General features: G+C 35.7%; 1 long non-coding RNA gene across 1 annotated transcript; it reads left to right on the forward strand.

Annotated features, from left to right (window-relative positions):
- Nucleotides 1-11,555: 11,555 nt before the first annotated feature.
- Nucleotides 11,556-15,016, forward strand: LOC141600078 (uncharacterized). The gene is made up of 5 exons (XR_012524116.1): nucleotides 11,556-11,798; nucleotides 12,079-12,125; nucleotides 12,227-12,330; nucleotides 13,852-13,962; nucleotides 14,627-15,016. It is a non-coding gene; the product is annotated as an uncharacterized LOC141600078 (long non-coding RNA).
- The last annotated feature ends 347 nt before the right edge of the window (nucleotides 15,017-15,363 follow it).

A 15,363-nucleotide genomic window follows, 5' to 3' on the forward strand; every position in this document is an offset into this window, starting at 1 on the left:
TCACTTGATAGCATGTCAGCACGATTTTCTACTATAGTCAATGAGCTAAAAAATCTTGGTAAAACCTTTAACTCCGAGGATATTGCTAGAAAAGTACTTAGGAGTCTAACCAAGAAATGGCGTCCCAAGGTCACGGTTATGGAAGAAGTCAGAGATCTCACTTCCCTTCCTTATGCGAGAACTTATTGGCGCTCTCATGGCTCATGAACTCGTCCCGGAAGACGATGAGGCCGAGTCCAGTAATAAGAAGAGCATGGCTCTACAAGCCTCTGCTAGGGAAGAAGAAGATGTAGAAATAGAGGACGAAACGGTCTTGTTTGCTAAACGGTTCAACAAACGCATTTTCAGAAATAAGCAAGCAAAATCGTTCAACAACAATAATAAGTTCTCTAATAAGAAAAATTCAGAGACAAAAAACACGTTTGCTAATAGAGGATGCTTCAAGTGTGGAGAATCCGGTCATATGATTAAGGACTGTCCCACATGGGAGAGAATCAAAGACAAAGCAAAACGGGAGAAAACCAAGAAGGAATTCAAGCAAGTTATGATAGCATCTTGCTTTGGGAGATCTCGACCCCGAGGACGACGAAGCATCAGAAGAAGAAGAAGTTGCTAACCTATGCTTAAGCAACGTTAGTCTTGACCTCTTCTCGGACGATGATAAAGATAGTGTGGACTCCTCTGCTTCTTCCTAGGAGATTCCGATTCAGAAGAAGAAGAAGAGGTAAGCTATCTTGAACTTAAGAAGAGTGTCAAGAAACTCTCTAAGAATGCTTTAATAGAATATTTTGAGCAATCTCTTGATAAGTGTCACGAACAAGAAATGGAATTGAAAGATTTGAAAGAACAAATTCTCGATATTCTTCAAGAGAATCAACTCCTTAAGGCAAAGGCCAAAAAGCTCAAATCTAAAGTTACAAATGCTAATATAGCTACAACTTGATTCGACAAATGCTTTGAGAAGAAGGTTCTTGAGTCTAAAGTTTTAGCTAATGAAGCTATAACCTCGGACCTAAAACTCAACATTAAGCATCTTCAAGCCAAAGTTATAGCTAGTGAAGCTATAACATTGGAATTGAGAAAAGTCAAAGAGCTACTTGAGATAAAGGCCACGAATAGAGAGGCTATGATCTCAAATCAAAAGAAGGAGATCGAATCTCTAACTCAAAGAATTAAAGGAATCTAAAACTGATCTTTTAAATATTAAAAGAACGCATACCGAGATGGTACGGGTTCTTAATGATAGGTTCCAGAACTTCCGTGATAATTATGAAGAGACTCATCCTCCCAAAGTTATAGAGTCAGACCATTCTAAATGCAATAAAGAAATAGAGTCCTTAAAGGAATTACTTTTGCATGCTAGAAAGGTTCATGAGAAATGGGAAGGTAGCACACGTGTTCTAAATTTCCTAACTGAGCAATCAGACAATAACATGAAAATGGGATTAGGGCACGAGTGCTATGGTCGTAGAGATCACTCTAAATGCAAATCAACCCCTTCCGAACGTGACTTCAGAAGGAGAAAATATACAAATTTACCAGAATATTTGATTTGCAATTACTGTGGTCATACTGGACATATCCAAGAAAATTGTGTCAAGTATGCTCAGGACTTAAGAAAAGGAATCAACTTTGTTAAAGCATCCGACACTATTTTCGAAGATAATGATTGTACCTCATCTGAACCAAGTACTAGTGAGAAACGAAACAATGATCATCGTTGGTTCTATGATATGAGCTTTAATTTAAAGAAGGATACCAAAGTTAAACAAACTCCAAAACCTAAGGAGCCCGTAAAAACCAAAGCTCCTCCAAAACAACCTGAAAAACCGCGACATAAGGAACCCACAACTCAACCTAAGACGGTTTCTAAACAAACCCATTCGCCTCCAAAACGTAAAATCATAAAAAGGGTTTGGGTTAGAAAAGATCTAGTTTTCAGGGTGACTAACATCAAAGGACCCAACTTAGCTTGGGTACCTAAAAACTGTATCTAATTATTTTGCAGGTTATGGTGAAAGAAAATAACCTATGGTACCTTGACAGTGGATGCTCAAGGCACATGACTGGAGATGTAAACTTATTTATTTCACTTGAACCCTTCGATGGAGGTAAGGTCACATTTGGTGATAACAAGAAGGGTAAGATCATCGGTGTAGGAAAAGTTGGAATATCTTCTTCTCATGCAATTAGTGATGTTTATCTTGTTAGTGGTCTCAAACACAACTTACTCAGTATCTCTCAATTATGCGACAAAGGAAATAAAGTTGTTTTCCATTCAGATTCCTGTCGAATAATAATTGAAGGAACGAGTAGTGTTGTGCTTGAAGGACACCGTAGAAGGAATGTCTATATGATTGACCTAAATAACATTCCTACTAATTCATTCACATGCATGAAAGTAACGACAGATGATCCGTGCCTTTGGCACAAAAGATTTGCTCACATAAACTCAACAACATTGAATAAGCTAAAGAAATGGGATCTGGTTGAAGGACTTCCATCAATCAAATTCGATCAAGAAACTCTATGTGATTCTTGTGCCCGTTGCAAGCACGTTAGATCATCGTTCAAACCTAAGAGAATAGTAAGTACCAAGGAACCACTAGAACTCGTGCACATGGATCTTTGTGGCCCAATGAAGGTAAGAAGTAGAGGTGGATCCGGGTATGTCTTCGTTCTAGTTGATGATTATTCCAGATTTGTTTGGCCAATCTTTCTAAACTCAAAAGATGAGACTTTCGAGGAGTTTGCAGTTCTAATGAAACTTGCCCAAAATAAGTATAAATCAAAACTAATTTCCATTCGTACGGATCATGGCACCGAATTTGATAATCAAGCCTTCATACAATATTGTAGGGAAAATAGTGTTGGGCATAACTTCTCAGCACCACGAACCCCACAAAGAAACGGTGTTGTGGAACGTATGAATAGAACATTGGAGGATATGGCATGCACGATGTTATTGTGTAGTGGCCTACCTAGAAATTTTTGGGTGAAGCTATTAGTCTTCGCATGCTATGTTCATAATCGAGCTTTGATTAGACCTATTCTCAAGAAGACTCCTTATGAGCTTCTTAGGGGACGTAAACCTAACATATCACATCTACGTTGCTTCGGGAGTAAATGTTTTGTCCATAATAATGGTAAAAATAGATTAAGCAAATTTGATCCCAGAAGTGACGAAGCGGTATTTGTCGGTTATTCTAATCATAGTAAAGCATATAAGGTCTTTAATAAAAGAACCTTATGCATCGAAGAAAGTGTTCATGTTGTTTTTGATGAGAATAACATGTTTGACAAAGTCAACAGAGATGAGGAAGAAGATTTGAACGAACCCGATTTCCGGCTATCCAGGGATGAACTTCGAATGGATGAGGAAGATAAAGAAATTGAGGGCACAAATGATGAACAAGGAACCCCTTCGAATGATAAAGGAAAGAGTACTGAGAGTTTAGTTGATGATACTACAACCTCTTCTCAATCCAAGCAATTGGAGGATAAAGTTATAACTGATGAAGATATAACTTCAACTTCAAATCAACGAACTAAGTCCAAAGTTATAACTGATTCTGTTATAACCCCAGACTTGGACTCAGGGGGAACAAGGCTTGGATCCCAATCATTCGAAGAAGGCGAGACAAGTTCAGATGAAGATGTACCTCATATTTCTAAGAAATGGAAATATAAGGATTCCCATCCAATGGAAACCATCCTAGGAAGTTTGAATGAAGGCGTTCGAACTCGGAGAAGACTTAACAATTTCTGCTCCTTCTACTCATTTTTGTCAACCATTGAGCCAACAAATATCAAAGAAGCACTTGCCGAACCAGATTGGATCGTGGCAATGCAAGAAGAGCTTCAACAGTTCGAACGAAACAAAGTGTGGCATTTGGTTCCAAGACCTAAAGATCGAACGGTCATCGATGCGAGATGGGTGTTTAGAAACAAGTTGGACGATACAGAGTGATTGTTCAAACAAAGCTAGATTGGTTGTACAAGGGTATAATCAACAAGAAGGAATTGACTACGATGAGACCTTCGCTCCTGTAGCCGACTTGAGGCTATTAGATTATTAATAGCATTTCTTTGCTCATAAAGGAATAAAACTTTTTCAAATGGACGTTAAAACAGCTTTTCTTAACGGTTATTTGAATGAGGAGGTTTTTGTTGAACAACCACCAGGATTTCTCGATAGCAAGTTTCAAAACCACGTTTTCAAATTGGATAAAGCTTTGTATGGTTTGAAACAAGCTCCGAGATCGTGGTACGACAGATTGTCAAAATATCTTCTAGAAAGTGGTTTTAAAAGAGGATATGTCGACAAAACCCTATTCCTGAAGACTGAGGCTTCCGATTTATTAGTCGTTCAAATTTACGTTGATGATATTATTTTTGGTTCAACTAATAATCGTCTATGCAAGTATTTTTCAGATTTAATGACCTCAGAATTCGAGATGAGCATGATGGGAGAACTCAAGTTCTTCCTTGGACTCCAAATCCAACAAACTCCTGAAGGGATTATGATACACCAACAAAAATACATCAAGGAGCTAATAAAGAAATTCGGTATGGAAAATTCTAATTCTAAGCCAACTCCTATGGGTACTGACAAAAAGTTGACCTTAGATGAGAATGGTAAGTATGTCGATGAAACGACTTATAGAGGTATGATTGGCTCACTTCTTTATTTAACTGCTAGTCGTCCGGATATTATGTTTAGTGTATGCGTTTGTGCTCGATTTCAATCGTGCCCTAAAGAATCGCACATGATGGCAGTTAAGAGAATCTTGAAGTATTTGATCGGTACATCTAAATTATATCTGTGGTATCCTCTTGAGTGTAATTTCGATCTCATAGGGTATTCAGATGCAGATTATGCAGGGATGTTCACTTGACGAAAAAAGTACTTCCGGCATAGCCACATTTGTTGGACCATGTATCATCACGTGGGGATCCAAGAAGCAAAATTCCGTTGCATTATCTACTCACTTTGCCGAATACATTGCTGCTGGACTGGTATGTTCTCAACTTTTATGGCTTAAGCAACAACTATGTGATTATGGTGTTAATGTTGGGTGTATACCTATTCTGTGTGACAACACAAGTGCTATAATTATCTCTAAAAACCCCGCACAAAGATTCACGTACTAAGCATATAGACATTAGACACCATTTTCTACGGGATCATGTAGATAAGGGCAACATAAGAATGGAATTTTGTAGTACAGAAAAACAATGGGCTGACATTTTTACCAAAGCATTGGCTAGAGAACGTTTTGAGATTTTACGATTGGAAATTGGTTTAATTGGTGGCAACTAAACTTGTCACAAAATTTTATTCTCTATATGACTGACTAGATTTGACGAGATTGTATGACTGTGTCCGTATTTTTAGTTGCACTTTTATGTATGTCAACTTTATATTATATTACAAGAATATTCCATTTTCGAGTCATATATATTTTAAGTTTATTATGAGCCAAAAGTCGTAACCAATTGCTCTTATTTCCTGCCAAAACCGAAAATCCCATAAATTTATCTCTTACCATATCTTATTTTATCCTTACATATCTTGCCATATCTTTTACCCTAACCACTTGTCTATCTTTTGGTAAATCCTTTATTAACAAAAAAAAAAAAATAAAAAAAAAAAAGGAAATTTACCTAACTCATCTCCACACGCCACCTCCACAATCCTACTTCCCCTAAATCTCTATTACCATAATGAGATTCCAACTCCCATAAATACTCCCTCCTACCGTCACCATCACCATCACAAACACAAAACCCAAAAATCACTTTTTAGACTTTTCTACACTCTTAACCTCCAAAAATCCTTTCACCATCATGACTCCTCCCTCAACCCGTTTTCACTCGCCCTCAACTCGGTCCACAACTCGGACCGGGTCATCCAAACCTTCATGCACCAAAACCTATGTCCCTATCAAAACTTCCTCACCTTCATCAAACCAAAAACCAACTAACCCCGATCATAACCGGGTTGATCCTAACTTAGAAAGGAAAAGACGGAAGTTGAATAAAGGGAAAAAGAAGGACGTGGGGTTTGAAGACTCGGTGGAAGAAACTGAGGTTATAGCTACTCAAGAAGGTCCTCAAAGGACAATGTTTCGGGAATATATGCCGAATGCAACATCAAAGGGGCTTGATACTCTTCGACTCACCGCGGATGAAAGAACTCGTGTCAACAATGTTATGAGATACGGTATTCATGGTGGTCGTCTCTATTCCGAAAAGTGGTATGGAAAAATCGAAGCCTTGCAATTCTTTAAGGATTTCTTGAATTTTCAAGAATGGAAGAAAGTTTGTTCCTTTGTTGGTCCGGTTTATCCTATAGAGGTAATCCAATTTTATTCTTCCGTCTCTGTCAAAAATAATGTGTTGCATGCGGTGGTAAATGAATACCAAGTCAAAATCTCCTTGCCGATTTTTGTACTCTGTTTTCGGTCCCTGATGATGGGATCGAAATAAATCCGAGTGCGGAATGGGGAGATGTGACGGAGGAAGAGAAGCTTAAAATTAAGAAATCGTTTGATGTTGATGCTACGGGGTCAAGTAACATGCTTGCGGGGCTGTTTACCCCAAAATTGAAATTCTTTCTTAATTTCATTTGGAACACGGTTGTTCCGAGAAGGGGTGGTCGTGATAAGTTGTCTAGCTATGAGATGTTGTTGTTGTCTAAGTGGCTCGAGGGAACCAAAGTTAGTCTTCCTCGTCTTGTGTTTCATAAAATCATTCAAACTAGTGTTTGTGTCACTGAGGAAAAATTTTATACAACTTTGGATTTGCCGTATGGTATGTGGGTCTCTCGGCTTTTGGAACACAAAGGGGTGATTGGGATTTCCAGTTATGGTGTAAGGGTGAAAGATGAGATGTGTGACACTCATCTTAAATTGATGAAAGTCGGTGCTATTGGACCCGACTTGGTGTTTTTGTCAAAAGGGAATGTGGTGGAGAAATCGTCTGATGTGGTTTCGGTTATTGAACAAAAATTGGAAGTGTTTATGGCTAGTATTTGTGAGAAATTGGATGCACAAAATAAGATGGTTGTGGAATTGGTCTCGGGTTTGGGAAAAGATAAGGGTGAGGCTTCGGGTTCGAAGGGTTCGGATCATGGTGAAGTCTTGTCTTATTTACATGGGCTTGAAACACGAGTGGATGCTATGGCTAAGGATGCGGCTAGGGCGGCAAAAGAGTGTGTTCGTCATTCTAGCTCGTTAGCTAATTTGGCTAGTCAAGGTGGAGCCTTGTGGAAGGAAGGGAAGGCTATGCATGAGGATATGCGGGTTGTGTACGAGGCTACTCAAGCCTTGTCAATGAAGGTGCTTAATTTTGAGCGGTGTCTCACGGCTCAAGCTAATCACGTCCGTTCATGCTTCGATCGTCTCGACTCTCTTGAGTTTAGGACCCGTCCCGGTTATATCAACCCAAATGTTGTGAAACGTGACATTCTTTAAACCCGTCCTCCTCTTTTCCTTGCCTTTTCTTTTGTTAGACTTTATATTTTGCATAATTGTCTAATTCGGCCCATTTTGGCTTTCTTCTCATTCGGCCCATTTGGCTTAAAAATCTTGTTCTTATTCGGCCCAGTTGGCAATTAGACTACTTTGGTTTGTAGTATGCTTATCTTCTATTTTGGCATGTTAATGTTGATTACTTTCTCGTTTTCTAATATCTCTTTGCATGCTTAAATTGTGTCTCGACTAATATTATTCTAGTTGTTTTATGTCTTTTCTCGTCTTTTCGATGATGTCAAGAGGGGGAAGAAATCTTCGTGACTTAAGTATTTGCCTAAGCTTGCTCCTTGTCGGAATCTTTAATCTCTTAAGGTCCTTAGATGCTATATTTTGTATATAAGTGATTGTTCTTGCGTTCAACTGTCTATGACTTTTTATAGTATTTTGTTGAGGGGGAACTTACACTTAGTCACAAATCTTAAGAGACTTGTCATCATCAAAAAGGGGGAATTTGTTGGACCATATAGATATATGATTAAGTTTTGATAATGACAAGTGTGTGCTTCGTTTTATATATACTCTTGCTTGTAATTGTTTGTTTAGTCTTTGTTAGATTAACTTAGGTTTACAAGTTTAGCAAGTAATGTTATAGCTCTCTTAGCTATAACATTGAAGATTTGTGAAGCATCATTCAAGTCATGTTATAGCAGCTTGAGCTATAACATTGGAAGTTCTTAAGGCATCATAAGGAACTGTAACAAGTTTCAAGTATGATGATCATTCAAGCAAAAGGCTAGATCAAGTCTTTAACAAAGCTCAAGATGAAGAGCTTTTGGTCAAGATAAAGAGAAGATCCTTTATCAAGATCTCCGGGAAGATTAGTTAGTATAGGTCTTCATCTAATGACGGTATCTTAAGATAAGAATATTGGGAAGTAAAGTTATAGCTATTTCACCTATAACTTTACTAACCAAACTTAAAGTTATAGCTGTTTCTACTATAACTTTAGGTAGCATTTTAAAAGGCACGATTTTAATAGTTTTAAAATCATCCTTCAAAAGATAAAATTCTTTTATACATATTTCGAAATCTTTTGTATATAGTAGAATTGAATTATGGATTATTATAATTGGTGACTTGCATATTCCTATTGGTTAGTAAAACGACTTATGGGTCGTCATGCTACCTAGGGTTTGTTAGTCTATCTAATCTAACCCTAATCCAAGGAGATAGGTTTTATCCAAGATGGACACGGGCCTAGGGTTTCACCGTGAGTCGCAAAACCGTTAGGGAGTGTGAGGTGGTTGTGTTTAAGTAACCTATTTAATCAAATCTAGCTTATATTTATATAAGATACTTTCCTATCTTTATAATATATGATTTGATTTGTTTACTTATCCCAACATCTTAAAAGATATAGTTTTAGATTTCAAATAAGATTTACTTTTATATTATTTACCTAAACTGTAATATCTTGGATTAAATTAAGGAAAGAGATAAAGTTTTATCTCTTATTTCCTTAGCCGCCTATCTCACGGCTCCTAGGGTTTCGTGCAAACCCTAGTACCCACTTCTACTATAAATACAATTGATCATTCTTCATTTTAAAAAGCTTTTCGAAATACAACAAACTTTGCAAAACATATTTGAGTTTAATTCTTAATTGTTTTATTGTTTTGTTTTGGAAAAGATTTGCGAAAAGTCGTGCTCGTCAAATTGCTTATCTTTCCTTAAGATTACGTCATAAGATTATAGTACTTCATATTGTTTCTTACTCGTTCAATTGTGTGAACACTTAGAAGAACAATCAAGTGCTTTCTTAGTAACTTAAGATAGTCAAATCGAATATCTAGTGATATTCAAATCGAGTTATAGTTAGAGTTAGACCTGGCAAACAGATCACGTCGTGTCGTGTTCGTGTTCGTGTCAACTTTAAACGGGTCATCACTACCCCAACCCTAACCCGACCCAATTAGATAAACGGGTCATTTGTCTCAACCCTAACCCAACCCATTTAATTTTGCTATAACCCAACCCGACTTGTTTAACCCATTTATCTTGTAGCAGGTCATTTTTAACCCATTGAACCCAATAAACTAATAAATAATCTATGTTTTATAGCCTTATTATCCCAAAAATGATGAATGAGAATGATTATTGTTAAGTTGTTTGGTTGGATTATTGATTGAACCCAGCTATATTATGACACTTTTAAATAAATGGGTTATTCGTGTCGGGTTCGTGTCAAAAGAGCTCAACCCTAACCCGACCCATTTAAGTTTCGTGTCGTGTTCGTGTCAACCCAATTACTTAAATGGGTCACAACCTCACAACCCTAACCCGCTAACTTCGTGTCGGGTTCGTGTCGTGTTTTCGGGTCGTGTCAATTATTGCCACCTCTAGTTAGAGTTAACTATACGAGTTGGGTTGATAATTTTGTAATCCGGAGTAAGGTACTAAAATTATTAATCGAGAATAGTGGACGTAGGCTTCGACGTGTGAAGCTGAACCACTTCAAATATCGTGTGTCCTTGCATCTTTCTTTTCAGTCATTTCATTACGTTCATAATCAATTAGTTAATTAGTTAAAGTTTAATCAATAAACTTTAAGTAATTAATTACCTTGATATAAAATAAAAAGTAGGCATAATTTTTAAATACTCAATTCACCCCCCCCCCCTCTCGAGTATTTCGGGTGTGATAGACTCTTCAGTACATAAATAGGAGTATATATAGTAATGATGAAAGGAAAGTTAAAAGGTCATTTCATTAAATAAAGGAAATAATGGTTATTAAATAAATAAGGTAAATAAATAAATAAAATTATGAGAGGAGATCAATGGTTTACAATTTTTTTTTTTTGTGTGTTTATCCCTTATATTTTTTTTAACTTTTTTTACCTTATATTTTTTAATTTTCTTAAATTGGTAATCCATATCACTTTTTTTTACCATGTCACATTAAAAGTTGTCACATCACAATTAAACTTGCAATGTCACATTTTTTTGTTAGCCTTTTAATAAGATTTTATAGATAGAAACTATTATAGGTTTTATAGCCATTATACAACCATAAAATCCAATATATTAATTTTATTTTTAATTTATTTTGTGGTATTATTTAATTAGATAATTGATTGCCGTGAAACTCAAGAGGTGAATTAAATAGGAAAAAATATTAATGAAAATTATTGGTGTTAACTGTTAAGTAATATAAAGAGTTTTAGTCAATTTATTAACCGCGAAAGTGGTAATTAGGCCCCTTAACTCTGATCAATTGTGAAATTAGGCCCCATAACTTTTATTTGGAGCAATCAAGCCCCCTAAGTTTCATCAAAAGTGAAATTCAACCCCATTTTTTAAATTTACACAAGAATTTTAATTAAAAATAATTTATATTGGTATTAAATAATTTATTAAATAACTAAAAATTACTAATTGCAACTTTACGAATTTTTACATAATTTATTAATCATTGAAGAATACTTTTACATACATATTTAGTAAATTATTTATAATTTATATAACATTCATACATATATAATAAATTGTCTATATATTATAAAATTCAAAATAAAATAATTCTCAATATTTAATATAAATATAAAAGTTCTAAAATTATAAAAAATATATTTTATATTTGATAAATTGTATTAAAAGTAATATTAATATAAGAATTTGGTGAAAATTATGAAAATGGGGTTGAATTTCACTTTTGGTGAAACTTAAGGGGTTTGATTGCTCCAAATAAAATTTATGGGGCCTAATTTCACAATTGAACAGAGTTAAGGGGCCTAATTACCACTTTCGCCATTTATTAACATATTATCTACACCCCTTACTAAAATATGGGTAAGACAAGTTACTATTCATAATAAATAGTAACTTTTCTACTCTGCTTTCATGGGTCGTTTTTCATGGGCCGTGTTATTTGGGCTTTCCTTGTTTTTGGATTGGCTTTGGGATTTAGTACAGGCTCACAGCTAATACTCTAACAGTACTGCTCCCTCTCTTCCACAACTACGCTGCCACGTTTGTCTTGATCCCCTCATATAACACCTTACCTCTCCCCTCAATTATTCACACTCATAGACTTTCACCTCTAACCTCTCATCTTCATCTTTGTTCCTTCCTCTCTCTCTACAATCTCAAATGAGTTCCTCTCTAATCTCCATCTTTAGACCATATTATCACCCACAAGAAAACCCCAAAGTCATCAAACATGAATCCTAATTAACCCTAATTTCAACGACGTCTGACTAAAATTGGAACGGAAAGAAGGCGCCAGATCAGTTAACCCAAATTGAATCGAATTGAAAAGGTTATTTTTTTTCATCTATGTTACTTGATTTTATTTATAGGTTTGTTGTTTGATTTTGGGGGTTTAGGGTAATTTCATGCTTTTATATTTTGTACTAACCCAGGAAGGCTTCTCCAATTTCATGCCTTTTATTTTATTGTTACTCTTAGGTTAAAGTGTTGCTACTATCACATTTGTTAGTTCTGTGTATAGAATGTTCTTTCTTTTTCATTGATGGGCGACACTGATCAACATATTAATTGTATTCATACTGTTCTTGTGTTCATTTGTTATTGTTCAGGTGGTTACCAAGTTGCGCAGAAGATTGAAAGAGAGAATCATAGTCAAGTATTCATCTGATTTCTATTAGTTTACATTCGATTTTGGTGTGTAAATTTCATCACCCTTTCACCCTTGAAAAACTACTAATTCATCTTCATTTTCCACAGGAATTTGTATAGTGACTTGCAATCCGAGGGCAGAGTACCAGCTGACATTATATGGATTTTAGGGCTATTTGCTAGCTAAGGGCATCTGGGTATCCCTCTTTTTGGTACGATTTTTCTATTTTTCATTTGGGTTTGTTCTATTTTGGGTTAATCATGCTATTTTCATGAAAAAGTTGGATTCTTTTTGGTATTTTAGTAGTAATATTGTAGAAATTGAGATCTATGATGTTTGATTTAGTGCCCTTCGATACTTTATATATGTGATTCTTGAAAATTGAATTGTTTTAAAGTTGTGGGTTGACCTTGATTAGGATTGAATAATTGTTGTGTTTGGTTGTTGTATTGCACCAATTCTTATGTAAGACCGTCTTAACTTAAGATGAGTCTCACAACAGAATAAAATTGATGAAAGGAGGTTATGAGACGTCTTAAGTTAAGCCGAGTTTTAAGCAAGACATATTGATTTTACTTGGTGAAACAGTGAAATTGAAAATATTGAGAGAAACTTAACAGGTTAACAGCATTACATTCTTTTTCAGCTTAGCTCATAACATGGTTGTACAGTTTGCTCTATTTACTTTGCAATAGGTGTCGAGGAAAGACTGTTCTCTTAATTTCCTTTTGAAATAACATCGTCTTACTACATGTTCTTAGTCAGGGGCGAATCCAGGATTAAAACTCTTGGGTAGCGAAAATATTAAGCGTATAATTTTTGAGATAAAACAGGAGTCACAAAAAAATGTGTAAAACTTATACAAATTCAAAATATAAATGCACAATCAACAGTTCGCCCCTGTTCTTAGTATCTTTTATAGGTATGTGGCTATTTATTTTGCTATCTTGTTCATAGGCACAATGCAGGGATAGTGGCGGATGAGACGCTAGCTATTCCAAATTCTCGTTGTGTATTCATTGGCTTTCTTACTCTTGGTCTTGCTGTTGGCATGGCATCCCCAGGTCTTGCCAACCTGCTGATAATATCGTTTTGCTGTGACCAAGGTTGTAATTTGTTTTTAAAGCAAAATGCATTCTCAAAAGGTGACTCATTATGTAATGTGGGGAACTTTTGAGTTTGATCTGAATCATCGGTAACTATTCTGGTACTGTTATGTGCGCCCACTATGGCTCCACATCTTAAATTCAGTTAGGCATTGCGCATGCAGTAGCTCTATTGGATTCAAGGCACACAAACTACGCTTTGCTAATTAGTTAGCTTTATGTACACTTGATTTAAGTGTTGTTTGGCTTAGTTATGGCTTCATATCGTGTTTTTGTATATCCACTATTGAATGTGAATTGTCTAGCTATAGGAGATTACGAGGAGGGTTATTACATTTGGACTCGAATGTTGATTGCCTGTAATTGCGATTCTTCACTGCATTTTTTTTTCCACTAACTGTGATTGGTTTAATGACAAGGAGAGGTATTATATTTGAATTCAGTAATTGACCTGTACCTGAAGTTGAGAAGTTATTTTACGGGACAAATGTTTGTCCCATCACTGGTAATGTATTACATGTACTACAAAAAGCATACTCACATAATGATATGTTGCTAGAGTAGTGTTGTAGAGTAAAACCGGTGCAGTTTTAATTCAATATTTGTTATTTTCCTTTATTTGCCAGATATATGCTATTGTTGGAGGTGGAGTAGAGAGAAGTATCATAGCCAATGATTATAAGTTTCAGGTGATAGGTTAAGAACGGGCATCCGGGAACGGCTAAGAAAGATCACGAGTAAGTCTGTATAAATTCTCATTGCTTCTTTAGTTAGTTATGATAGGAAAGTTGTAGAATCTATAAATAGGACGATATTCTCCTGTGATACTAAAATATTTTCTCAAGAAGGCATAGGTTGGAAAGCTATGTCCAACTTTATTAGCAAGAGTGCAAATAAACATGTGTCTGGAAAAAGGATATAAAATACACTGATTGACCCATATAAAACATTGTGTTTGTTTAAGCTCTATTGAAGCAAGTGTGGTGAAACAGAGGTTCAAGTTGTATGGATAAATACCCTAATAGTATTGTAAAGAGGAAAGAGAATCCAATGAAAGATCCCAAAAAGAAAATGTTAAGAATCCATTGGAAAAGTGGGAGTAGCTTATTACATAGAAGTAAATATATCACATTCTCCTTTTTATATTAGAGTTTTTTTATTTGGAGTTAAAACAGCGGTGTGCTCATCAAAGGGTATCACAACTAAAGATTTAGTCGGGTCGCTATTATCATTACCATCTGATAATCTAATATTGTAACCCTTTGAAATCAAGAGTAATTGTCGTTTTTTTTCTTTACTGTTTTCATTCAATGTTTATATATTACAGTATTACACAAGCTTTTTATTGTGAAATAATTGTGTGAGATACATTTTTGATGTAAGTTTGTTGATAAACTTCAGGTGGAGAGTAGGTGGAGTGCTGGCATCACTGGCTGTAAGAGGGGAGTATTACTCAGAAAGACCGCCCACATCCTCTTCTATATACCGGCAATTCTTCTATCCATATGAAGATTTTCTTTGGTTCTCTGTGGAGGGGGGTATGGTAAGCAGTGGAAAATGTTGTCATACCTCTATTTATTATAGGTTTAGGTCGCAACATTCAGCCATAGGAAACTGTCCCTAATTTAGTTTTTGTGACACTTTTCATTGGGAAATGCAAAGAAAAACGAAAATGGGACCGGCCTTGTATAATTATTGGTAACATATAAATTTAGACTAGCTTTTTATGGTGAATATATGCTGGTATTCCAATGGGTTTTGGACTAAATGTTGGCAACATCATTTTGTGTTTGTCCTAATGAGTTTATGGTGTCATTATTTTTTTGGAAAGGTACTATACCTGATTCATCTCATTTGAAAATGGGAAATAAAGGGTTCCGCTTTGTGTGATTATTAGTAGTATACTCGTATGAAGTTTTGATTGGTAATGGTGATTGTACTGCTATTTCACATTTTCACGTGGTGACCAAATGCTACGAACAAAACATTGATCTAAGCTTCATGGTCGCCAATTTAAGACATTATTTGGTGTCATAACTAAAAATGCAGAGAATCAAAACATACCGTAGGGTGAAAGAAGCAGATGGTATTATGCTTGGAAGATGAATTCAAACATTTCCTTAGCCATTAAGTGAACT

Source organism: Silene latifolia, chromosome 9 (assembly GCF_048544455.1).
Source record: "Silene latifolia isolate original U9 population chromosome 9, ASM4854445v1, whole genome shotgun sequence".
In the NCBI taxonomy this organism is placed as follows: Eukaryota; Viridiplantae; Streptophyta; class Magnoliopsida; order Caryophyllales; family Caryophyllaceae; genus Silene; species Silene latifolia.